The sequence below is a fragment of the Pteronotus mesoamericanus genome, unplaced genomic scaffold (genome assembly GCF_021234165.1).
Source record: "Pteronotus mesoamericanus isolate MK-2021 breed Mesoamerican mustached bat unplaced genomic scaffold, CSHL_Meso_final contig_22, whole genome shotgun sequence".
Lineage (NCBI taxonomy): Eukaryota > Metazoa > Chordata > Mammalia > Chiroptera > Mormoopidae > Pteronotus > Pteronotus mesoamericanus.
This window is the reverse complement of record NW_026555090.1, coordinates 7,473,089-7,498,085: the sequence shown is the minus strand read 5'-3', so window position 1 is coordinate 7,498,085 and position 24,997 is coordinate 7,473,089. Positions and strand designations below refer to the sequence as shown.

General features: G+C 49.2%; 1 protein-coding gene across 2 annotated transcripts in view; it reads left to right on the top strand.

The window, feature by feature from the left end:
* Nucleotides 1–24,997, top strand: part of SHISA6 (shisa family member 6) — a 273,975-nt gene that overhangs the window by 216,923 nt on the left and 32,055 nt on the right. The gene's annotated exons all lie outside the window — the stretch shown is intronic.

Below are 24,997 nucleotides of genomic sequence, written 5' to 3'. Positions count from 1 at the left end.
CTAGAAGGCCACAGAAGGTTGAGTGTACGGATTCCAAAATGCTTCGCTTCTTATTGTTGGATTAGGGTCTAATTGTGCCTGTCGCCGCAGAAACGTTAGATTGAACAGTCCCTGACACTGACTGGTAAGAGCCAGCAGTGTGCTGACCAGCAAGCTGCCCGAGCCTCAGCGATACCTAGAAGATGACCTGGCTTAGGAATCAGAAAGACTTTGGGTCGAAGTCTCAGCTCTCCTTTTACGAACAGCGGGAACATATTGCAGGAAAATCGTTCAACCCTTCTAAACTGGTTTTATCATCTATAAAATTAGCGTGGTGATGGACACCTTTCAAGGTGGTTAAGGGGAATAAACACACAGAAGTGTCTAGTATGCATCACGGTGCAGGGTGAGGGCTCAATAAACACTGTGTGTTCCTGCCACGCTGCCCCCTTTGCAACACACCTCTCTGTGCATCAAGACCTGGTGTCCCTGCACCCAGGTGTCCCTTCACCTGATGACTGGTCCAGGCAAGTGCAGCCTCCTCCCTGAAGCCCAGCACCCTGCATGCACACCCCCCAAAAGCAGACTCTAGCTCAGCGGCTCTGTGTTCTGGCCGTCTCGGGGTTCCCAAGTCCCCAGCCCCCCTCCCGCTCCCCCTCTTCCTTTTGCTTCTTTATTATCACACACAGTGAACGTTCTTCACAGGCCTCCATCCCTGTCTAGTGTCTTCCCTCCCACAACCTGTCTCAGGCACACCAACCACCATCGTAGGATTCTGCCAGTGGTTGGATGGAAAGTGGAAGGTTGGCCTGTCTACCCTTGGCTACCTTCTGGCCAGTGGGGGCCCGTCCCTGATCCCACAAATGCTAACATTTATATAACCTCTCTATGAATGTAAAGAACGTGCAGAAGGCTCTGGCTTTGTTGTGAGTTCTGGAGCCCTCCCTCATCTACAGAGCAGGTCATCTCCTGATCACTGTGGCCGCTTAGCTGGTCAGCTAAATGCGATCCCTGCACGGACGAGAAGCCAATGCCACTTGGTAGGTCTGTCTCTCTCTGTCTGTCTCTCCACCTACTGAAAACGCCATGGTTCAAGAGAAGCCGCTGGTGCTTCACCTCAGACCCGTCAGCAGGGGCCCGGCACAGGGGATGCAAACGATCAAGGAGCCGCATGGCGCCAAAGCAGGACAGGAGTCGTAAGGCTGGGGATTCCCGGCCTCACCAGCCCCAGAGCCTGTGGGCTCCCCCGCGCCACGACGGCAGCCGGGGCCGCAGTCCCTCAGGGACCCTGGCCATGGGGTTTCTATCAGCAGGGTGGAATGGAAAAGGAAATAACCTTTCACTGCACAGGAAAAGTCACTGAAAAATGTTTCCTTTACTGAATCCTGTTCTCCCTCTTATTTTTCCCTGACTTGTTCCTTTTTTTTTTTTTTTTTTTTTTTTACTAATTTCTCATTTGAGTCAAAAATTATTTCACCAGAGAGGTGGTGATTAAATCTGATAATTAGGAAAAATACCAATTAAGTCAGGCTGCACAAGCAGGAGTCAGTCTTCATTCCCGTCCTCACTGGAGACGGGCTCAGCCTGGACGCTGGGCGCTCCCCCAGTGTTGCCGGCGGGAATGAGGCCCCTGCACAGAGTCGCGAGGAAAGCATTTCCGGGGAACCACACATGGGAGGCTGAGGGGTTGTGGTAAGATTTATTGGGATAGAAATGGAAGGCTGCCCCCAGGTTTCCAGCATCTCAGCTCCGTCTGCCCCACTGTGGAAAAGTCCAACACCACCCCCAACACACACACACACACACACACACACACACCTGCACGCACGCACACATGACACTTCAGATCCCAGTTGCAACTCCAGGTTGTCACCTGTGCTTCTGATCCACCAGCTATAGATGGGCAGTTCCTATGACCGCCCCCCCGCCCCGAGGTTTGATTAATTTGCTTGAGTGGCTCACAGAACTCAAACATTGGACTAGATTACCAATGTATTATAAAGTGATCTAACACCGAACAGCCAGGGCAGAGGAGATCCGCAGTGCAACGTGCGGGAAAGGGACCGGGGCCGCCATGCCGCTCTGAGCGGTCTGTTCGCAGCACCTCCCTGTGCTCACCAAACAGGAAGCTCTCCGGCTCACTCTTGGGTTTTATGGAGGCTTCATGACACAGGCACTAGTGATTAAATCATCAGCCACTCGCAATTATTCAACCTGTACCCCGCTCCCCTCCCAGTAGGTCAGGGAGGTCCTCCTGGCAACCAGCCCCCAGCCTTAGGTGAGGTCCAAAATTCATCTCACTAACATAATAAAAGACACCCTTGTCACTCTCCTCTTAGCAAATTCCAGGGCTTTAGGAGCTCTGTGCCAGAAAAAGGGAAGAAGACAACATATATATTTCTTATTATAAATCCCATGTCACAGAGGGACATGGACAAAGCTGAGCAGGCGACGGGCTGACCTGGCAATGGTGTCAGGCTGGATTCCTCAGGCTGAGCCAGTGGTGCTCAGCCATGGCTGTGCGCTAGAATCACTGGTGAAGCTTTTCAGACTCTCGGTCCTCAGGCTGAAGTCTAGGTCAACTAGGGGGAGCTGGGAGCGTCATCAGTACTGTTCAAAGCATCCAATATACAGCCAAACTGAGGGTTCACGGGGCTGAGGATGACATACTTCTTGACCAGGATGACCAACCATTCTGAGTTTGCCCAGGAATGAAGTGTTCCTGGAAAATGGGAAAGTCAGGGCTAGAACCAGGAAAGGTCTGGATAAGGTCGAATAAGTTGATCTCTAGCAGACTTCGCAGAGCTCTGTCTGGGAGAAACCTCAGGGTGGAAGCATCTCGTCCACGGTCAAGTCTTTGGGGTGTATTAATCAAACAACAGCATGAGCCTTGGCGAGAGCCAGGCTCCATCACGAATTGGCTCTGTGACCTTGGGCAAGCCGACTTCTCTGCGAAGTACGTCCTTACCTTTACTCTCTCCTTCCTTCTCACCCTCCCTCGGGGGCATAGATGGAGCTGCCTTTCGGGAGCTGTGTTCTCCAGCACATGGGTCCAGATGGAACCAAGTTCCAATGAGGCTGAGACCTGGGGACTCTTGATAGCTTGCCAGAGAAGCACAGCGGCTGGGGAAGCAGTGTAGACAGGAGGTCTGCCCACGCCCGGGTGGCAGCTGGCCTGCGGGTGTGCCCTGTGCCACTGTACCCTCCTTCTTTCGGCCCCTGCCCACGCTGGTTACCAGGACTTAGCAAAGAGGAGCCCTGTGCCCAGGATCTTTCCTCAGGCCTCCTGTAGAGCAGCTGTCCCCCTCCCTCCCTAGCCGTGCCCTTGGCCTGGCCGTGTCCTGCAAAGACTGCCAGGCTGCAAGGACCTTGAACTCTCTTCCACTGTTGCTGAGGTTAGTGTGGCCGCCGCACCATTCCTCCGAGAATTAAGTGAGCATGTTGGCTCATATGTGTTGGGTTCACATTCTCTCAGCCCCTTCAGTTGCTAGCCACCGGGGGGTTGATTTATCTGTGAAATGTGTAACAGTTGGGCTGTCTGGCTGAGGGCCAGACTTTTAAATCACACAGTTAGAAGCTGAGGGAAAGAACTGTCAATTATTAAGGAAGGATGCATCTGGAAGATTCCTAGAGACCTCTCCCAGGGCGCCTATTTCACGTCTGGTCTGTGCCCCCACTCAGCAGGAACAGGGCCTGAAGTTGCGACTGAAAGTCCGTGTATCCATCCATCCATCCATCCATCCATCCATCCATCCCATAAGTGTTTATTGTTGGCTGCACCAGAAATGATTTGATTCCTGCTATTCTGGTATTCACAGTCTACTTGCATCAAAACTTAAGGTTTTCTCGGTGTCATCTCTTGGGAACTGACTGGATCCCTCTTGCTAAGCAAGGGCATTTAACCTGGTAATATTTCCAGGTCCAGAGAAAGAAGCTTCTTCTCTTACCACTGCTTTTCTCCCAACCTGTTTTCTGTCACCTGGAACTCCTTCAACACCCTCAAGCCATCACCGATGAGACTTAAAAGCAGAGTCTCTAAGAGCTACTGAGGCATCACCCTGCCCAGGGGCTTAAACTCAAACACTACAATAGCTGGGCATCGCGTGGGATGAGGCGGAATAGGCAGAAAGCACTAAGGAGCGGTGGAGATTATGGCGAACTGGAAAACATAGTCCCATTTAAAGGAGCCAGCCAATTATTTACTTTTCTCCAGTCATTTCCTGTGTGACTGTATCTTCTCACTTTTCCAGACAAGTCAGGAATCCAGGCTTTTGTATATAATTTCCTAACTTTTAAAACACCGAAGGCTGGCCCTGGCCGGGTAGCTCAGTTGGTTAGAGGGTCGTCCTGATAGGCCAAGGTTGTGGGTTGGATCCCCAGTCATGGCACATACAAGAATCAACCAACGAATAAATAAAATGTTTTTAAAAATAACAATACAAAATAAAGCAATGAAGGCTGCAGAGAATCCTCTGCAGGCCGGGTTCGACTTGCCTACCCCTCCTGTCACTACGGACCCTCAACCAGAGACCTCCGGCAGTGGAGTCCAGGTCCCCGTCCTAAGCTGGCCGCTTTAGAGTCTTTCCAGGGGACCGTGTCTGATAGGGGACCGTGTCTGATGCCCTGAGGCCTTGACCCGGGGAGAGAAGAAGAGACGGGGGCGTCGTGGGCAACGAAAATGGGCGAAGAACAGGAACCTGCGGTCAGTCAGTTGGTCGGCCGGGCGTGGGAGACCAGCCTGGCTCAGGCTGAGACTGCAGGCAGAAATCCATCTCGCTCAGCTGCCATTTTCAAGTGCCCTGATTTCCATCAAGCCCTGGGGGCTGGGAGGGAAGAGATGTGATCTATGGGTGAAAACAATCACTCTGGCTGCTGTCAGGAGAAAGTGGGGCTGTGGCAAGGCACCAGGGCGATGGGACAGCCCCCGGACAGGACAGGCTGCTGGGAGGGCCCGGCCCACCCCGGGAGGCCGGCGCTCCGGCCGCTTGGGGCGGCTTCCGCAGACGCTTCGGGCTGCCGGCCCTGAACACAGCAGCAAACTCGTCAGGCCACTCGGGGGAACGCCGCTTCAGGAACCAATAATACCCTACCACACCTGGGCCCAGATCTTTCCCCGGACCCAAAGCTGCCACAAATTGTCACCAGTCATGTTCCCCACAACCTTGAGCTCCCAGGCCTGTTGAACTCCTCACTCCTCATAAGTCCCTCCCAGGGACCACCTTCGCTTCTCCTGGGAGTGGTGCTGAAGCGCACATACCTTGTGCTGACTTACAGCACCGCTCAGTGGGTGCACCTGCTCCCAGCCTGGACTGTGAAACCTTGGGAACAGGCGTTTGGCCTTATTTCTTTATACACTCATCCCTCAGTGCCCCGGAATAAATACACTGCTTAGTAAATGAAACACTGCTTAATAAATACAGTGCTTGGCCCTGGCCGGGCAGCTCTGTTGGCTGGGGTGTCGTCCTGCACACTGAAAGGTTCCAGGTTCCGTTCCTGGTCAGGGCACATACCTAGGTTGTGAGTTAGATCCCTGGTCAGGGTGTGTATGGGAGGCAACTGATAGATGTTTTTCACATGGATGTTTCTCTCTCTGTCCCTTCCTCTCTCTCTAAAATCAATAAACATATCCTTCGGTGACGAGCAAAAACAAATAAACAAACAAAAAAAATCCAGTGTTTATAGAAGGAAAAGAAGAATGGAGTTGGGATGAGGGGTGGGGGAATTAAAATTCTAGCCTAAGGTGGGAAAGGGTAGAAAAACCCGGAACAACTCCAATAGCACAAACAATAAAACAAAGCAAAACAAAACAAAACAAAACCCCTAGCCTAGCAGCTCCTCTCCTTTTCCGTTTCTCCCCCCCCCCCCCCCCACAGGAGGGATGAACTGGGGAAACCGCGCTGTCAGCCCAAAAGCGGGCGTGGTTTCCCTTAGATGCCTCCCTGACGGCCCCTCCTTCCCTGAGCTGACCCCTCCTCCCCCACCCCCCACTCCGGTCCTTTCTCAAACACGGCTGCTATCGTCTGTGTGAGTGTCTGCCGTCTGTGTGAGTGTCTGTCTCGCTGCGGGCAAGCCTGAGTCTGCCTCCCACAAGACAGAGGTGGGGGAATGGGCGAGGCAATAGGGGAAAGGAAAGAACGGGAGGTGGGGAGGGAGAAGAAAGGGGAGGAGCCTGGACTGTGGCCTTCCTGGTGGAGCACATAATGCCAAGTGGGTGACCTCGCAGGAGTCCCTTTACCTCTCTGAGCCTGCAGCCCTGCCCCGCCCCGGGGTTACAGAAGATTGGCTCCAGGATTAGGTGAGGGGGGCATCTCGAGGGCTTAGCGTAGAGCCTGGCATGGTCACTCAATGCATGTTTGTTACTTTTACTTCATTGTTATTATTATTATTAAGAGGGAGAAGGGAAGGAGGGGGCAGATGTTGTAGTCACACTGTCCTGCTGGCACCAGCATGTTCTGGGGGTCCCGGGGGTTTGTCTGGCAACAGCTGTGGCCCCTTAGCAGCCCCACACGGGCCGTCTTCCTACAGGTGCACAATCAGCCTCTAACCGGCTGAGCCTCACTTCTGAAAAGGGCAAGGATGCAAGCCCCAGGGTTCCCCTGGAGCAGGAAGTTCTCAGGGCCTGGGATTCATCGCATCACAGGACTGGGAGAGACTCCAGGACCCTGGGAGGAGGAGGAGGGGCAGCTTCATCCACCCTCGTGTGGGCCGAGCACTGGGCAGAAAGGGGCCACCCAGGCACTGGGCTGTGGGGCACCAATATCCCCTCTTCCAGGACCTCCGCAGGTACTTCTGCATGCACCCCACAAACACACAAAAGCGTCAACCTCTGCTTTCCAACCCCCGCCCCTCCCACAAGGTCCTACCTGGGTCTACCTTCTCTAGCCCTGGCAGGCGCCTTAGCAAAGCAGCTCTCAGCTAGTTAGCAGTTTAGAGAATAGGCTAATTTGTGTAATGGTGTTAATTCTGCTAAGACTGCACATACACTCATTCAGTGCTTTAATAGGGTGCAGTGCCTTATGTTGGTCCCTACTAAACAGTGCTACGAACATCTGCAGTGTCTGCAATCTGAGACCACGGCGGACAGCAGGGCAGGCTGGCCCCGGCAGAGGGGAGCTGACCTAATGCCATGTGCACGTCCTCTTCCCCTCCTGCCCTCTGTCCCCAGCCCATCCCAGGCTGTATTCGGAGGTGGCCCGGAAGCCCTTCCTGACTTGCAGGGCGTATCAGAAGAGGCAGCTTGGAAAATCAGTCTTGTCCAGCCCCAGAGCGCTCAGCTCTGGAGCGAGAGTGTGAGCTTGCACAACTCCAGGGGGCACTCTTCACGCTGAGTCTCTGTGAATGTGCTTTTGTCTGCAGTGGTGCATGCACAGCCCATGTGCTTATATTGCAGCAGCCCTGCATGGGAGGGGTCTTGGAACATGGGTCAACTACCTGACTTTATAGGTGAGTCAACTGAGGTGCAGAGGTGAACTGACCTGTCCAAGGTTCCACGTAGGGTCCCGTGGACACCCCCATTTGATACCACATTTCCCCTGGTTTGTTCAAAAGGCCAGCCCTTGCTTTGTGCACATCCAAGATATGTAGGCAGGTAGTCACTGGCCCAGGTGTGTACATATACACATTCCCTGTAGCCATTGGATATGTCCAATATGATATCCACTAAGCACATGTGGCAATTTAAATTTCTATTAATTCAAATGAAATAAAAATACATTTTTATTTCCTGAGTTGTACCAGCCACATTTAAAGTATTCAGTAGCTGTGTGTGGCTAGTTCCATGATCTCAGAAGGCTTTTGTGGGTGAATATAGCTGTGCTATAGATTACACTTGAGTCAGCAGGGTCACTGGGAGGCGAGGCAAAAAGACCTGTTTTTATTGCTTTTATTTTTAAGGTGTACAGTGTGCCAAGCACCGTGGTAAGCACTCTGTATGGAAGGCCTCCTTCAGTCTCCACGAGTACTGTGTTGTAGGTGTTCTCATTAGTCGCTTTTTACAGCTGAACCCCACAGAGTTCAGGAACTTGCTGTGATCACCACGCAGCCTGAACGTGGTGGGCCAAGTCTCCAGCTCAGGTCTGTTTGACCTCAGTGACCAGGTACTTAATAATTACTGATCTCAACTACTTCCAATGGAGAGCAAAGGGTGCAGGCTGACGTGCTGCTGTGGATCCCACAAACGGGTGCTGTTTTCGAGATGGCAAAGACAATTAAAGGGCTCAAAACTAACTACAGGCATTGATGAGGCTTGTTTGGTACTAGAAGCAAGACCGAGGGGTGATTTAACCCCGTCCCTGGGAATGGGAGACGGCTCTGCAGGCCATATGTGGATGCTAAAGGCCAGAGAAGTGGCAAGACATGGAGTGAAGAGACAGTCAGAGTGCGCTGCTTCCTGAGCACGGAGCACCGGAGAAGACAGAATGATGACAGATGCCACCCAGAGAGAGTCGCCGGAGCAGCTTCCCATTACACGCCCTTCCGAGTCCCAAGGGTGCCTACAGGCAGGGAACGAGGACAAAAGGGATCTTGTTCCCTCTCCTAATGGTAGAAAAGGGAAGGAAAAGGGAGGGAAAGACAGATGGTGACAGTAGAGGAATAGCGGTATCCCCTGGCCAACAATTCCTTAATACCAAATTACTTTGTTTTTCCTTAGTTCCACCTCGGTTGGTTGGTTTGTTTGTCTGAGGGTCCTCTACTTGAGCCTCTACTTGAGGAACAAAGGGAGAGGCTGAAATGTTTGGTACTTGAATCTGCAGAAATTCATTCCAACCACTCTGATGTATAAAGTTGCTGATGGTTGCCCTGGTCGGGTGGCTCAGTTGGTTGGAGTGTCATCTCATACACCGAAAGGTGGTACGTTCAGTCCCTGGTCAGGGCATGTTTGGGAGGCAGCTGATCGATGTTTCTTTTTCTCTTTCCCTTCCTCTCACTCTAAAATCAATAAACATATCCTTTTGTGTGGATTAAAAAAAAAGTTTCCAATGGTTAAAGCTAAAAGTATCTTCTATTTGTCAGGCACTGAGTTGTCATATTGGGGCTTATAAGCCAATACAGTGTCATCTCTACCTTCAAGGAGTACACACTAGTTTACTTCTAATCCTGAGAAGTCTGCCCTGAACAGAAAGTAGCTTGCACAGAGCCAGGTCTCAAGGTGACTAATTCAGGATCTATTCTTTGGGGGTGACAGTGGGGTCTGGGTAGACAGGTGGTTGGGAAGTTGGATTACCTTTGTTCAACCATTTATTTTTTGTTTTATTTCTCCTTCAGAAAGAGGTGCTATTAAAACTCACCTGAATTTCCCTTTATAAGAGCTGGAAGGGGTCTAGAGGTCATCTAGCCAGCGCCCTCATATACAGATGAAGACACTGGGACCCAGAGAGGTTAAGCGACTTATTCAAGATCACTCAGCTAGTTGATTGCAAAGCCAGGGCTAGACCCCAAGGCGGACAGCGTGAGTCTTTGAAGGCAGTACTCACACACAGCGGGCACATCCTTTCCTGAGTATCCGGTGCCGGGCACTCAGTCACCAAATACAACGTAAACAAAGCAATACCAGGCTCCTGTTTGGTCATTACCAACCCTTGGATTTCTCCCGCAGGGCTGGAGAGTGGAGGCGGGGCTGGGGTGAAGTATCTGGAATCAGCGGTGTCCAACCTGTGGCCCACGGGCTGCATGCGGCTCAGGATGGCTATGAATGCGGCCCAACACAAAATCGTAAATTTACTTAAAACCTTTCTTTTGCTTATCAGTTTTTGTTAGTGTTTGTGTACTTAATGAGTGGCCCAAAACAACTCTTCTTCTTCCAGTGTGGCCCAGAGACGCCAAAAGGTTGGACACCCCTGGTACATGGAGAAGGGCCTTTGATCCTCCAGATACCACTGAGGTTCTTAAAGAGTGTGGCCCCCCTCACCTCCTGACTTCCCACACTGTTCCTGCTGCTTGGCCTGACCGTCCTCCTCCTCTTGTTATGGCCGCGGTCCACCTGCTTATTTCCTCCCCTCCGAGCCCTTGGAAACAGTGCCGAAAAGTTCTTTGAGGTTCCCAAGACCTTTTGCCTCTTGGAGATGTATTAAGTCTCTGTATGTTGTGGTCCAATGTAATGCAAATGGTTGGATTTTAATTGATGATGTTTGTCACTGACACCTGCTCTCTGTACCCTATGCTCTGTTCTCTGTGGCAATGTGCACCTGCTGTAGCCAGCTCTCCTGTGGCTATTACCTGTATTCTACATGTATTTGTGTGCTCTGTCAGTCTCTCTGTACTCCTTCTCTGTGTACAAGTATGTTAATGTGTATGCTCTCTGCAGCCTTCTGATGTCTGTCTCTGTGTGTATTTAACCTTGTACTAATGTTCACAATATAATAAAAACAGAACCAAAAGAACGCACGCCTTCTGGCGATTTTTAAACCTAAAGGGACACATTCACTTCTCTGGGATGGATGCATGAGTTATTACCAAAAGGCAGTAGGTTGGAGAAATGCCTTCTCAATGACCTTGGAAGGATCCGTGGGCCTCTCAGCCCTCTGCTGAAGGTAGGCAGGTCAGAAGGTGCTCCCATGCAAGGATCACAAGGGAAGGCTGACTTCACAGGCCTGGCAGGTCACTCATTCCAATCCACAGTGTTCTGCATGAGATCTCAAAATGCAGAGCAGAAATGAGGCAGCTGTTAGCCACGTGATTCCCCTGGTGTCAGTGGAAGTTCCATGGCCTCCAATCTTTGGTAGAATTTTTAAAGCTCTTTGCAACATTTCACCTTGAGAAATACTCCTTCAGCATGAGGAATTCATGAGGGCTCCCCATCCCTCCTGTTGGGCCCTTTCTGCCCAATCATAGAAGCCCAGGGAAGTAAATCCACTTAGGACAGACTTGTCTCAGGTTTTGACATGGTTCTGCTTTCAGGAAGTGAAACCAGCATCCTTGGCCTTGGCTGGAGGTTTGAAAGTAAGGAGAAGGAAGCTGTCTCTCCAACCACACAATGAGTGCAGATAGAAAAGGAGCAGGTGCTGCAAGAACAGAGACAGGAGAATCCCTGGGCAACCCAGCCTGCGGGCTGTTAACATCTTGAGCTGAAACGTTAGGGTAAAAGTCATCTGGGATGCCACAGATAACACACTGGTGGGAGAAGGGGAAGGACAGGCACACTCCCTCACACTCCTTGTGGAAAAGAGACAAATTCTAGGGACCTGGAAGTACTAGGATTGAAATGGAGCTGGTGGTCCCAGACATGTAATACCACTGGCCCTTAGCAGGGGCCAGTAGACTATACAAAAGGTAAACTCAGCACCTGTGCCCCAAGAAGCACCTGGCATTTTATAAACATGTTAGGCCAATATCGTCTAACATTGCCTTTGGGCTGTCCTTGTCCTTACTGGCCAAGGCCAACCTTGGATTCTTGAGACTGGACTTCCAAATTTCTGACTTATCTGGGACTGGTGTGCCTTAGCAAAGCCTCCTTGTTCAGAGACTGGAAAAACTAACCAGGACCTTTGTTTTTGCACTGTTGGGAGAAAATTTCCAGCAACTTTCAGAAAGTTCAGGCAACTCTGCTTGTCTCCCTTTTCCTCCAGAAAGGAGTTTACAATGGTTATCCTTCCTCTAAACAGGATGTGAAAGTGGGGCTTACCTTCCAGGATTCTGGACTCCAACATTGCAGACCTTTGGAGAAGTTCTTGCCAGGAGCATCCCTCTTGGACATGCCTGAGTTCACAAATGAGTTCCAGGAATGGAAAACTCCCTGTCTGCTGGCCTTGTACAGATAGGCATGGAGGAGGGTATAGCTCTGTGGGCTCCAGACACATGCTTTAGTGTAGGTCCCAGAGTGTCTCTCAGTCTTATCCTAAGAGTTTTCCTACTAGGTCTCCTGGGCTGACCATTTTAGATATAGTCTAGGATAGAATGGAAACACTGCTCTGGAAATCAGCCTTTACCTTCATGCAGAACCGGGAACCAGGTCATTGACTCCCAAGCCTGTGGGGCTTCCCAGAACCTTGGAGTGGGTGGGAATGCAATGGGTAAACAAAGACTGGACTATGACTCAGACTAGATGACCGGCTCTGTCTTTTATGGCTATGTTACCTTTGTAAAATAAGTCCAAGATATGGCTTTAAAATGCTTTCAGCCAAAAAGTGTTATTCATTTAAACAGTATTGAGCACCTTCTTTGCAAGCCAGAATGTTTGGTGTTATGGGAGGCAAGAGACCGGAAAACAGTAGGACAAAGACTTTGCCTTTCAAAGATGATACAAAATCAAGCGGAGAAGACACAGATACATACTATACTAGCACAGGATGATCCATGATAAGTTCTGGAAAAGCAGTGCAATATAAGGATAATGGAGAATTCAGGGAGGAAATTTATTCTAGGAAGAAGGATCTGGGAGTGCTCCCTTGAGTGGTTTGATTGGATATGGACCGAAAGAAGGTCAGTGGCCCTCTCAACTGCTCCGTGACCAAGGGTCAGTTTCTTGAAAGCTATCACAGGCAAAGAAGAGTGATGAAAAGTGAGAGGGTGGGAAGATTTATGGATCTTGGGAGATGGTAGTTATGCTATGATAACTGGTCAGTCCTAGCATAGATTTCAGGAAAGAGTGAACATTAACATTCATAAAGCTGATGAAAACCCATTCTCAGAGTGACACCTTAAGAAGTGATCATATTATATTATTATATTTTTACCCCCAAACATCTACTTCTCTTTTTCTTTTATTTTCTGGCATCCCTGCATATCTTCTCCCTTTTTGTCTTTCTGTCTCTTCCCTTCTTCTTGCTCAGTCTTTCCTCTCTTTTCTACATTCTTGTCTGTTATCAGTTTGAGAAAATATAAAATAGCAGAAGGAGTCTTTCATTCAGGTAGGGAGACCTGAATACCACACACATTGGATACCAGACCAGTTCTTTGACCATGAGCTCTTTTCTACCCTGGAAAATAAAGACATCTTCCTTATTATCCCTAATCTCTCAAAACCACCAATTATAATCAATCATATGAGAATTTAGGTAGGTTAGAGCCTGTGCTATTATAATTAGGTATATCTTTAGCAGGTACCTGTGGAACATATATAATTTTTCCCAACTAGTCTCCTGGGATCATTCTCAGCCCCCAGTGGAGCACTAAGTGAGAATGAGATGTTCACCTGAGACCTTCTGGACTGGCCACTATCTGAAAAGCAGTGACACTATGCCATTCAAAGTAATCTGTCAGGAGCTTTTTAATAAAAGAGCTTAAAACTACAATCAGTAGTGCAAATAGACTCTTCCTCCCATGCCTGCCTCATTTCATATAACAAGTTCAGCACCTAGGACAGCGCCTGAGCATCTATGGGGGAGAGAGGATGCTAGGAGGTCAACGCCCTGCTGACTCCAGGGTGAGAGAGGAGAGGCAGTATCTGGACTGCCTTCCAGTGAAGAGATGGCCTCAGAGCCTAGGCGTGTTGAGGCCATGTAGCCTAATGGTTCACAGTGGGGGTTCAAGTCTTAGCTGTGCCACTCACCACCTGTGCATCTTTGGTGAGCTACTCTTTCTTAGTTTCCTAATCTGTTAATATGAATGAAAAATTATATCTGTCCTACAAGTATCTGATGAAGATTTGATAAACTCATGTGCTTAAAGCACCTGCAGTATAAACTGCGTGACTTTCTTGGCCTTGGCAATGTACGGAGCAGAGCAGTCTTCCACCACCCCTGCCTTCTGCTCAGGGGCTTCTTCTCCTCCCAGCCTCCAGGCATATCTCTCCATCCTTCTTGAACCACCTGGGTGTAGCTCAGTTTGGATTGCCTCTTGCACGAAGAGATGTCCCATGTTTTCCACCTGCTAGGAAAAGTAACCCATTCTCTTACTTTTCCACTTGCCTTTAAATAGGTGTGGCCTCCCCTTCCCTCTTTCCCTGGACCTCTGAGAGATGGTACTCTCTCACACAGTACAGAAGAGGACCACCCGCCTCTCCAAATCTGTCACTTGAAAAAGCATTTGGAACAAATGAGCTAAGGGCAAGTCCTGCCACCCTTCCAACACCCCTCAACTTCAACAGTATGGTCTTACTGTGCCTCTTACCACTGACTTGAAAGTATATCCCTTTTTTTCAAACAATAAGATTCCTTAATTTCTGATCTGTAGTACTCCATCCACTCATAATGATTTTTTTTTTGTATTTCCTCTTGAAACATGCTCAAATTGCACTTAGTTGTGACTTGCAAGTATTGATACCCATGTCACTTCCCACACATGGGAGACAAGAGGCCAAAGGAAATGAGTTGGCCCAAGGATCCCAGTGCTAACCACTAGCCAGTTGCCTAAACTTCCACCATTCGGGCAACTATTTGGGGACACAATGGGAGCCTTCTATAAGCTTTCTGTCAGAGCAGCTTCATTCTTCTCTACCCTAAGGCTTTGAAGGCAGTGAGGTACAGAGAAAACATAGTGGCCTGGAATTCAAGGCTTGATTCTAATCCTTGCTCTGCAGTAGACTAACTGTGATTTTGGGCAAGTGCCTGAAGCTCTCTGAAACTCATCCCCCGTGTATTTTAAGAAATAAAGAACTTAGATGAAATATATCTAAGGCCTAGGTACTTGTGACCAAGTTCTCAGGTTCACCAGTGGTTGAGACAGCCCCTGTTGGCGCTCCTTTGTCCATTCCACTACTGTTCCTCTTTGTGTCTCCATAGGTAGTGTTAACAGGTGGGTGCTACGTACAAGGTGGTCGATAGTGCCCTTTCTGGGTAACTCAGTTGGTTAGAGCATCATCCCAATATTCCAAGGTTGTAAGTTTAATCCCCGGCCAGGGCACATACAAGAATCAACCACTGAATGCATAAGTAAGTGGAAAAACAAATATCTCCCTCCCTCCCTCCCTCCTCTCTCTAAAATCAATAATAATAACAATAATAATAATAACAATAATAAAAGATGTGTCTGGAGAGCCAGTTCCTTCTCCACTCTCCTCCTTGGCTTCACACTCTTGCAGCCCCCTTTTTTATTTATCCAGCAAATATTTATTGAGTTACTTCTCATATATCTGGCACTCTTGTAGCTGCTAGCAATACAAGCATGAATAAGACAAATAGGCTCCTTTCCCTCAAAGAGCTTGTCCTCTAATGGGGGAAACACTTAATAACCAAGCACATAGACAAATGCCAAATGTGGTAAGCCTCATGGGGCAACAGGACACAAAAAAAACTGAGGTCAGAGAAACCTTCCCAAGGAAGGAAAGTGTATGTTTAGATGTAAATGGCAGAGAAGCAATAGCCTTGAGAATACCAAGCAGAGAACCCTGCGGACAAACGCTTTCAGGTGGGAACGAGCTTGCTGTGCTTGAAGAACAAAACCTGGGCATGTTTGGCTGGAGATGTGTATGATGAAGAAAGAGAGAGGGTGAGTTCAGAGAGGAATACAGGGCCCAAAAGAGACTGGATGTTGTAAGCCATGGTAAAAAGTGTAGGTGTTATTCTGAGCATAAGGTGAAGCCATATAAGGATTCTGACCCTCCCAAAATGGACTGTGTTTTATGTTTAGAGCCAATGCTTTGTTTGAAAAGTTGGTCAGAAGGAAGAGTCAAAGATGGATCAAGGCTGGCCTGAGCAGCTGGGTGAAAAGTGGAAGCTCTCGAGCTCATCTCTCCTTTCCTCCCTAGCCAAGCATCTCCGGGATGTAGCACACGCCCACTCCCTCCCCCTATTCTCCCCACTGCCCTCTCCCCTCCTTTCACAGACACGGCCCCCGAGTGGGAGGAAGAGAGAGAGAGGCTCCAGCCTTTTGGAGGATCTCTCCTACACTCTGTCTGACTCCTTGCTGCTCAGGAGGGAATCTCATTCCAGGTGATCATATTAAATTTCAATAAAGCACTCATCTGTCTAGTATTATATTAAAAGAGTCCAAATCAATGAGCACTGGGGACAAAATTGTATACTTGAATAGAATAACAACATCATCTTAAAATCCCCCCAGGAAGGTTTGACTGCATAAGCATTCATGGATTGATTCTCAAAGGATGGGCAGGTGGAGGGAATTCAGACTCCATGCCTACACAGCCTTAGTCTCTCTTATAATCCAGGTCAAAATGGCATGGCGTAAAAGACTAATTCTCTTGCTGAAGGTTTATACAGACCCGGGGTATGGGCAGAAGAAGTTGCTCAGCTACTGGTAGAAAAGCCCTCCTCAGACTTTACCCCCGAAGCCCATTAGCAGCCTGAGTGGGGACCCCCATCTGAGTGAATTCACTCAAAAGCATACATGCGTATTCCGCTACAGCATCACATCAAGCTCTGCATGGCTGCACAGGGCTTTGCCATTTACAAAGCCCTACCTGCTCCTCACTGACATCCCATTGGAGGCTCACCACAACTGTGTGAGGCAAACAAGAAACAGAGTTTCGGGGAGCTCACAGAGGTGCCTGAGGTGACCTCACTTATTGGGGCGGGGGTGGGGGGACCAGACAAGCCTTTCTGCTTACTCTGGAGAGCTGTTTGCCACGTAGGGGAAGGTGTCCTCCTGCTCACCTTTGGCAGCACCCCCTGGTGGCTTGGAAACTCCCTCCCATTTAGGGAGACCAGATAAAGCACATTAATGCCTATAACAATGAGAGGCACAAGGCTAGGGCTTCCCCAGAGGTGACAGGGCGAGATGGAGGTAGAGGACAGAAGGTAGGATGGAGAGAGAGAGGACGCATAACTTCCTAATAGTCTATGGTCCAAAGGAGGCTTGGTGCACATTGTTGTGGGTGAGGAAACGTGTGTGGTTTTACTGATACTTACACCTTGGATAAGAGGAGTATGGAAACAGGGGTCTATGGTAGACTTAGGAGAGGAGAGAACATCTGAGGAGCGAAAGGCACATGCAGGGGAAACTGGAGAGGAACGCACACACTTCTGCCTGCAGCTTTGATCGCAGCTGAGCCCTCGAGGGACGCTCATGACTCAGCATTGTCCCAACCTGGGAATTTCTGTCCCTCAGCTACATCACCCACTGCTCCCTTTGTCAAAGCTCACTCCTCTGTTTCTTTCTTGATATCATAGGTTAGACGTCATTTCTCCAGGAAGCCTTCCCTGATGCCTACCCCCTCCAAAGGGTCTGTGTTCCCCAACCAGGATACTGTGGAACAACCGTGTCCTCACCCTCAGCAGCCCACCCACTAAACTGCAGGTCTGAATGGTCTATGAGTCCTGAGTAGGGGGAGAAGAACATTAGCCTTTATTCTTGCTTCGAATGAAAGCCTTTCTCAGTTGGACAAGAATTTTCCCAAGGCCCAAACAACCACCCACCTGACCTCACCAAGTGATGGGGTTGGTCCACAGTGAGGAAAGCTTCCCTATATCCCATGACTGTCTAGGTAGAGCTCAAGCCACAAGTCTTAGGATTCATCCAAGACAGAAAAATCCTTGCCCTGCCTGGTTCCTTTGCAAAGGTTCCAGATGTGTCCACTTATGGGCTCTCTTTCCTATATAGGTCACAGTAGAGACAGCACAGGAATTAAAGGACATGGATTTCGACCCAAGTTTCACCACCTACTAGCCGTCCTGGCTTGGGTTAAATAGCTTACATCTGCCCCCAAAGCAGATGCAGTCGGCACTGTCTAATCAGCAACGGTAGACATTGTCATTCTTGTTAGTGCTGGGAGTCCGCGTGGTGGTTAGCTAAGGGCTGGACTTCAGAACTGACCTGGGTTTGAGCTCTGGTCCTGCCATCTTCTAGACTGTCACCAACGACAAGCGAATTTCCTGCTGTGTGCCTCGGTGTTCTCTTCTGTTAAATGGAGGCAGGAAGAGCCCCCACCTCTCAGGATCGTGGCTGTGAAATCAATGATATAGAGACAGCACTTAGAAGTGTGCTTGGTGCTTCGATAGCACCAGGAAATGTTCAGTTAGTACTGTCATGTCAGGCTTGCTGTTATTAACTCTTAATGTTACACAAAATTTCAAAGCAATATAAAATTAGGTTATAAAAAAGAAAAATTATTATATAACACTCTCATCTTGTGCATGATTCCCTCATTGATTGCAAATCAGGGAGCCTGCCCCAAGCGCCTCTGCGTGCAGGGGAGGGACGAGATTCTCGACTTTGAGGAGAGCCTGATCCGGAGAGCGGGCCAGACACAGACACAGCTGACTCATGGCCTGGATGCACAGAGGTATGGAGGACAGAGGCCTTGGCATGTGGTACAGAGAGCACTGGGCCAGGAATCAAGGGGCGTGGGTTCTAGTCCCATTTCTCCTGCTCACTGTGCGAATTACTTCACTACTCTGACCCTCAGTTTCTTCATCTGCAAATGAGTTTGCTCCCTGAGGTTACGCCTATCCAAACTGAGCACTCCCTGATTTCAAACTACAATTTAATATTTTACCCTCTGATTTTAAAGAAAATTCTGCTCCAAAATTACTTTTTTGAATGAGATTTTGATGATCTATAAAATAAAGAACAGATGCATTATCCACAGGTCTTAATACATAATATACCCTGTCTCATCTTTGCGCCTGGAGCAATGTACCCCTTTGATAAATATTTGCCTTCCCTTTCAGGCAAATAAAAACAGTGTCACCTCCCTGGTCGTTGTTGCCTTAGCCACCAGGACGCTCAGAGCAGCACACAGTTCTGGTAATCGGCTCACCCCCCTCCCAGCAACAACCCGTTCTTCTTCCTCTTCCTGTCGTGAAATCTCTTCTTTGTTAACCTCACATGTGTAACTTTGCAATCATATAATTACATCTCATAATTCAAATGAAGTACATTTGGAAATTGGCAAATTTTGCACTTTAATTTTTTTAAGTAGAAGTTTCTTTTTATTATTGCAATAATACATGTAGATTGTAGATCAATTAGAAAATATAAATTAGTCAAAAAAGCAAATAAAAATGCCAATGATCTTACCACTCAAAGATAATCTTTTAGTACTTATACTTTTAGATTATTTACACATAAATAATATATAGACTTAAAAATCATATTCTATTATACAATTTCGAACCTGCTTTTTTGCACTTAACATGCACAAATTTGTTAATTATCTACATTATAAGTTGTAAAAGCTGAGTAGTAATCCATCATTTGGAGTTCTATATTTAATTGAACTAATCAGCTAGTGTTGGGAACTGAGGTTGTTTCCAATTTTTTACTATTATCAGCAATTTTGTAGTGAACTTGCTCAATTATTTTCTTAAGATCCATTCCTATTAATAAAGTGGCTGGGTAAAATATTCTATGTATTTTAAAAATTTTTAGGCATATTACGGGACTGACTTCCAGAAATTTTGTACTAATTATATGAGTAGCTACTTCCTTTCCCTCTCTCAAGAAGAATGTGCTATTTTATTTATGCTATATATTTTTTCATAACTTTTTTAATCTAAGAGAAGGAAATGTATTCTACTGTGGTTTTAATAGCCATTTCTTTGATCCCTGAGGCTGGATATTTTACCTTTCATTGATCAGTTATATTTCATTCATTCAACAAATAGTTATACTGGTAATTGCCTTCTATGTCCCAAGCACTGTGCTACTTCTATGACTAGGGAATAAAAGGGTTTAATATAAAAAGATGACTTTACGTATAACTTTATATAAGTGAGCAATTGCTTCTCAAACCTCTTCATTTTCAACCTATACCACGTCTCTAGGTAACAGTTCCTATAAGCCCAGTTATGTAAATTCTCTCACATTCTCCATGGAGATGATGTGCCTGAGACCTTATTATTGACCTCCCTCAGCCTGCTCTTTTCCTACCTCTTCCCTCATAAGTATAGACATTTGAAGGAGAGGTCCCTGCAAGGAGGCCAGCTAGCTGACCACAGAAGCCCTTCTGGGGTGGAGCCTATGTCATTGAACTCACTCCACTGTCGACTTGAGTCCATCCTCCACGTGCAGAAGCTTGATCTCATCAGTGCCCAGATCTGATCCCAAGCCTCCTCACGCATAGTGACTAGACTCAAAGGGTACCCGAGTCTAAGTATATGAACCAGAGAGCCACCTCCTTTATTTGTGACAAGAAATAGAACTGTTGGGCAGACCAGGCAATTGCTAGATTCTCCAGAACAACATATCCCTCAGGCAAGCTACAGACGCGGGTCAACGTCTCAGGGGGGCGCTTTGTGAGCAGAAAAAGAGAAGGAGGGGAGTGGGTTACAGGACTGGGGCTTGCTGGCTTCAGGCTCCGATGTGCGTGCCAGTTTCCCGCACTCTCCCCGGACACCGCCGGGGTGGGCACAGCTGGGGCGGGCTCTGCGCTTTGTGGCTGACCGGCACCCTCACCTCCTCGGGCCGCCCGGCCCTGACCTGCCTGAGCCGCGATGGCAGCTGCAGACCTGAGGGCATGCCTTTCTGACTTTTAAGGGAAGTGAGTCACCAGGGCTCATGAGGTCCCCCTTTGTGGAACTGCTTTTAAGACACTTTGAAACGATGAGGCGGGTGCCTGTTGCAGACCTCTCTGCTTCCTCAGCCCATCTCTGCTTTCAGCCTGCACTGCAGGGGACAGAGCCATGAGACCTCAGACTTCCTCACAAGGACAGCACCCCTTCTTCTGTACACGTCTGTGCTTTGAAAGGCCTTGCCTGATGCAGCAGGAGCCTGGAAACACCGGGGGCTAACACACCCGGGGTCAACTCTCAGCCAGCGTGGGATGTGAGCCACCACGTGCCGGCTCCAGCCCCCCTTCCCTCAGGCAGGTAGACGGTGCCTGAGCCGCCCACACATTTCCCAGGGGCCTCTGCACGCAGCACAGGTCCTGCTGCACAGAGCAGCAGCCTCCACTCCTCACTCTAATATGACATAAGGCCTGTCCCCTTCCTTAACGCAATTCCCCTGGCCACCACCCATATGAACAGCACGCACCCACACCCTCAGCTCAGCCCGTTTTGGAGAGGGTGCTGTGGAGGCCAAGGGCCTGGTCCTGCGAGGAGCATGGGGAGCCACACGGGGAGCCACACGGGGAGCCGCGTGGACCTCCCTCCCACGGTGAAGTCACTGCCAGGCAGCATCAAGTCTCGCCAGGAAGACTCAGAATCCCCTACGTCCTTTTTGGGGGAGTCGGGGAGGTAGCGTAATGTCACCCAAAAACCCAAGTAACCACTAAGACCCCATGTATTTCTTGGATCCTTGGCAGAGAAGAGTTGTCCACTTCAAGTTGGGCCCCTTAGAGGCTGAGACCGGGATGGAATTCCGGGGCGAGTGTTTTATTGAGGGAGTTTTTCCAGGAGCAGAGGAATGAATGCAGGAGGGCAGCGCAGGGGGAGAAAGCTAAGCAAGGCTGTGGGCCGGCCGGAGACTGGCTGCCGCCCGCCCCATGGAGAGCCCTGGGCCCCTGTGCAGGGTGTGGGTCCTGCCTGGGGCAAACGGACTGGCCTCGGGTACCCTTGTCAGTCAGACGTGGGCCCAGGCTGCCCTCGACTTCCCCAGAACAGTGGTTTGCATTCTGAGCCAGGGAATCATCCAAGGAGCTAAGGGTAGATGTACCAGCTCAACAAAGCGGCCCTCCCTGGATGGGGTACTGGGCACACCCATTCCGTTTCCCTCAACAGGAGCTCCTGAAGCGCAAGGAAGGCCATTTCCTTCAGCCTCTTAGAGGTGCAGTGATGTCTGTCGGTTGTGTGCTTGGAAGCTTTCCTTGCCCAGAGCTCTCTGTGTAACCTTTCAAAGCCTCTCTGTCTCTGTCTGTCTGTCTGTCTCTTCTCTTTTTCCAAAACAAAATTGCTCAGGGGAGTGCCAGGGATTTTCTTCAAGTATAGGTTTTTATTTTTTATACTCATCTGAGGACATTTTTTTTTTCACTGCTTTTAGAGAGAGAGAGAGAGAAACCTCAATGTGAGAGAGAAGCATCAGTTGGTTGCCTCCCTTACACACCCAGAATAGGGATGAAACCCACAACCTAGGTATGTACCCTGACTGGGAATCAAACCCCCAACCTTTCGGTTACTGGACTATGCTCCAACAGAGCCACACCGGCCAGGGCACAAATGCAGATCTTTAAATGTTATGACATCATCCCAGCCATTAGCATGAAAATGCTCCAAAGTCTCCATCATTCCCTCCAAGGTTGCACATGGATAATTAGGAATTTTTTAGTAATATGAACACCTGCGCATTTCCTCATTCATCCATCATGTTGCCTCAGAAGTGAAACTTCTACGTCACTGCGAGGAGCTCCAACAGGACATGCAGGAGGTGTCTACCCGCACAGCCCAGGACTCAGCGACAGATGTCGAAAAGACTGCTGGTAACAATGCCTCGGGGCCTAATGCCACACCATCGTCAGACCTTCAGTTTAAGACAGCGGGTTCCAATTCCATGTCTGCCACTCACCAGCCAAGTGACCTCCTGACAACTCACTCAACCTCCTTCTGCCTCAGTGAGCTCCTTCTCAGGGGTGGAATAAGGATTAGGTTCCAAGTGAAGGTAACAGTACCTTGTCACAACCAGGCCCGAAGTGGCTGATGTGCTGGTAAACGGGGTACAGTGCGCCTCAGGGAGGGAACACTGATTTATGACTTCTGCTGACTTTGCTGCTATAAATATTCCCACTGTGGCTGATTTCAAACTACCCATTGCTTCACAACCATCTCACAAAATTCCTGATTGAAATTCTGTCCAAGGGAGCGGGCGGGAGGCCGCTCCAGCATCCCATTGCTGAGTCCACCAAAACAGTGGTTACTGATGTCGCCCAGACTTGTTAGAGACCCAGGAGAGGGGCCACTGGGACTATTCCCGGTCAAGGGGTGGTCTCTGCAGGAATGTGTAAAAGGGTCTTGCCTTGATGTTCATCCCAAACATTAGACATGCTGACGAAAATTCCCCACGGCTCCACTGCTTCTACAGCCAAGACCAACCCAGAATCAACAGTTCCTGGTGCAGGCATTGTGCTCCACGGCGCTGCTGAGCCTTCCAGTCCTTGAGGGTGAGGAGTCGGTACCACAGCAGGAGTCCGGAAGCCAGGATGAGAAACTGGCTGGGGGTTAAGTGAGTCAATCCACGCTTGACGAGCTTAATGGGGTCAGCATCCAGGAGACCCTGGAAAATGCAGCCCGCGCCCTAGCGATGTAGCCCAGAGTTGCCCTATCTTTACCTTGCTTTCCACCCATTCAGTCACACTGTAAAACTCAGCATCTGGTTGCTTCCCTCCCCAAATCATCCACTAATACCAATGACATTAGTGGTGGCCAGTGTAAGAGTCACAGGAGACCCCATGGAAACACGCAGGGCAGGTTTCCAAGTCCACCTCAGACATAGGTGGTGCCACAGTTCCCTGGCTCACACCGCCTCTCCTGGCTCTTCTTTGTACCCCGTTCCTCTAGCATGTTCAGAATTTCTGCTCTGCCCTCGCGCTTGCATCCCCAGCTCACCCAACAGCTCACCCCCACACCCTTCGCATCCACTGGGCCCACCTCACACTGACAGTCACTCCCACGCGCCTGGCGGGGTCTCCTCTTCGCTGGAGGGTTTATCAGAGTATTTCTTCCACCCTGTAAAGTGTCCCTGACAACTACATTCTTGTCAATGCCACAGTCTCTGTTTCACGTGGTAGGAGAGGCAGGGCTGGGGGTATGTATTTTAGAGGTGGTGCCGTGGTCAAGAGCCCAGATTGGGCTCTCCCTGGTCTGGGCTCCCACCACTACCACGCGAGTACTGACAGCTGCCTGATCTTATTTTTGTGCCTCCTCTGCTTCTTTGTAAAATGGAGATGGTGATATTTGGAAGGACTAAAGGAATTAATAGATGTAAGATGCTTAGAACAGCGCTTGGTACGTGGTGACATTAGTGTTTCTATTACTGATAGACTCAGCAATGAGAAATAGGTGGACTCATAAGTGAGTAAGTTCAAAAGGAAAAAGGTAGATGACACATGCTGAGCTTTAACACACACATACACACACACACATCCACCCGTAACCTGTATAAAGTCATTTCACTTAAAAGTTAGAATTACGATTCTCAAGTCAGTGCTGGACACTCCCAGTGATCCCGGGGTTTCTCTCTTGCAAGCTCGCGTTCCCACTCGGAAACAGCTCTCAGCCCATGCGGCGCCTTAGACTCATCTAGGGAGTTTAAATTATAATTAACTATAAAGTAAGTTATACTAACTTTAAACTGTAGTTTAAATATATAGTTTAAATATATAGTTTAAAACTATAGTTTAAATATAAAGATACAGTTTTCCATTAAGCTATACTTAAAACTATAATGCCCAAGGCCCACCCAAGACTAAGGAAATCGCAACCAGCCTGGGGGAGGGGGTGCAGGCGTGAGCCCATTCTGAAAGTTCTGCAGATGATTCTAATGGGCAGCCAAGATGGAGGAACATCCCTTTAAGACGACCGATCCACACCTTTTCTGTCCTCTAAACCTCCTACCCTCCCTTCTCCTTCATCTTCCAGCTGGTAAACTTACTTCCTACTTCGTGGAGAAAATGGGAGCCATTTGCAGGACACTGCCTGAGCCTCCCACTGCCGTACCTACTCAAGCGCCTGCAGGTGGGGCCACATCTTCTCCCTCCACTGACGCTGGGGACGGGTGTCCCCCCCCCGGGTCCCAGCTGCCCCCTCCCCGTCCCTGCCCGGGCTTGCCCACGTGTTGTTCTGGAGTCGGACCTCTTTTCCTCTCCCTCCTGCACTTGTCTCTCTTTCTGCTCAACACGTGCCTCTCCTTCTCCACAGAATCACTGCCAAAGGCATAACAACATTCTCCAGTTGCTCTGAGACTGGAGAACAACACGAAACTAAAAACAAGCCCTCTCCTTGACCCCACGTCCCCTCCAGCTCTCATCCCATTACTCCTCCTAAGAGCCGTCCTTGCACGCCCACGTTCCCAGCAGCGTGAGTCACATTACTGAGGGGCGGGGGCAACCCAGTGTCCATCAACAGGAATGGGTAACCAAAGCGTGCCATTTTGACATGTGCAGATTTGACCCATGCTACAGTATGAGGAACCCTGCGGGCATTATGCTCAGCAAAATAAACCAATCGGCGAAGGCCACTCTGTAGGATACCACTCACATTTCATAGCGACAGGAACTACAACAGCAAGATGGCTGCCTGGGGCGGGGTGGGGA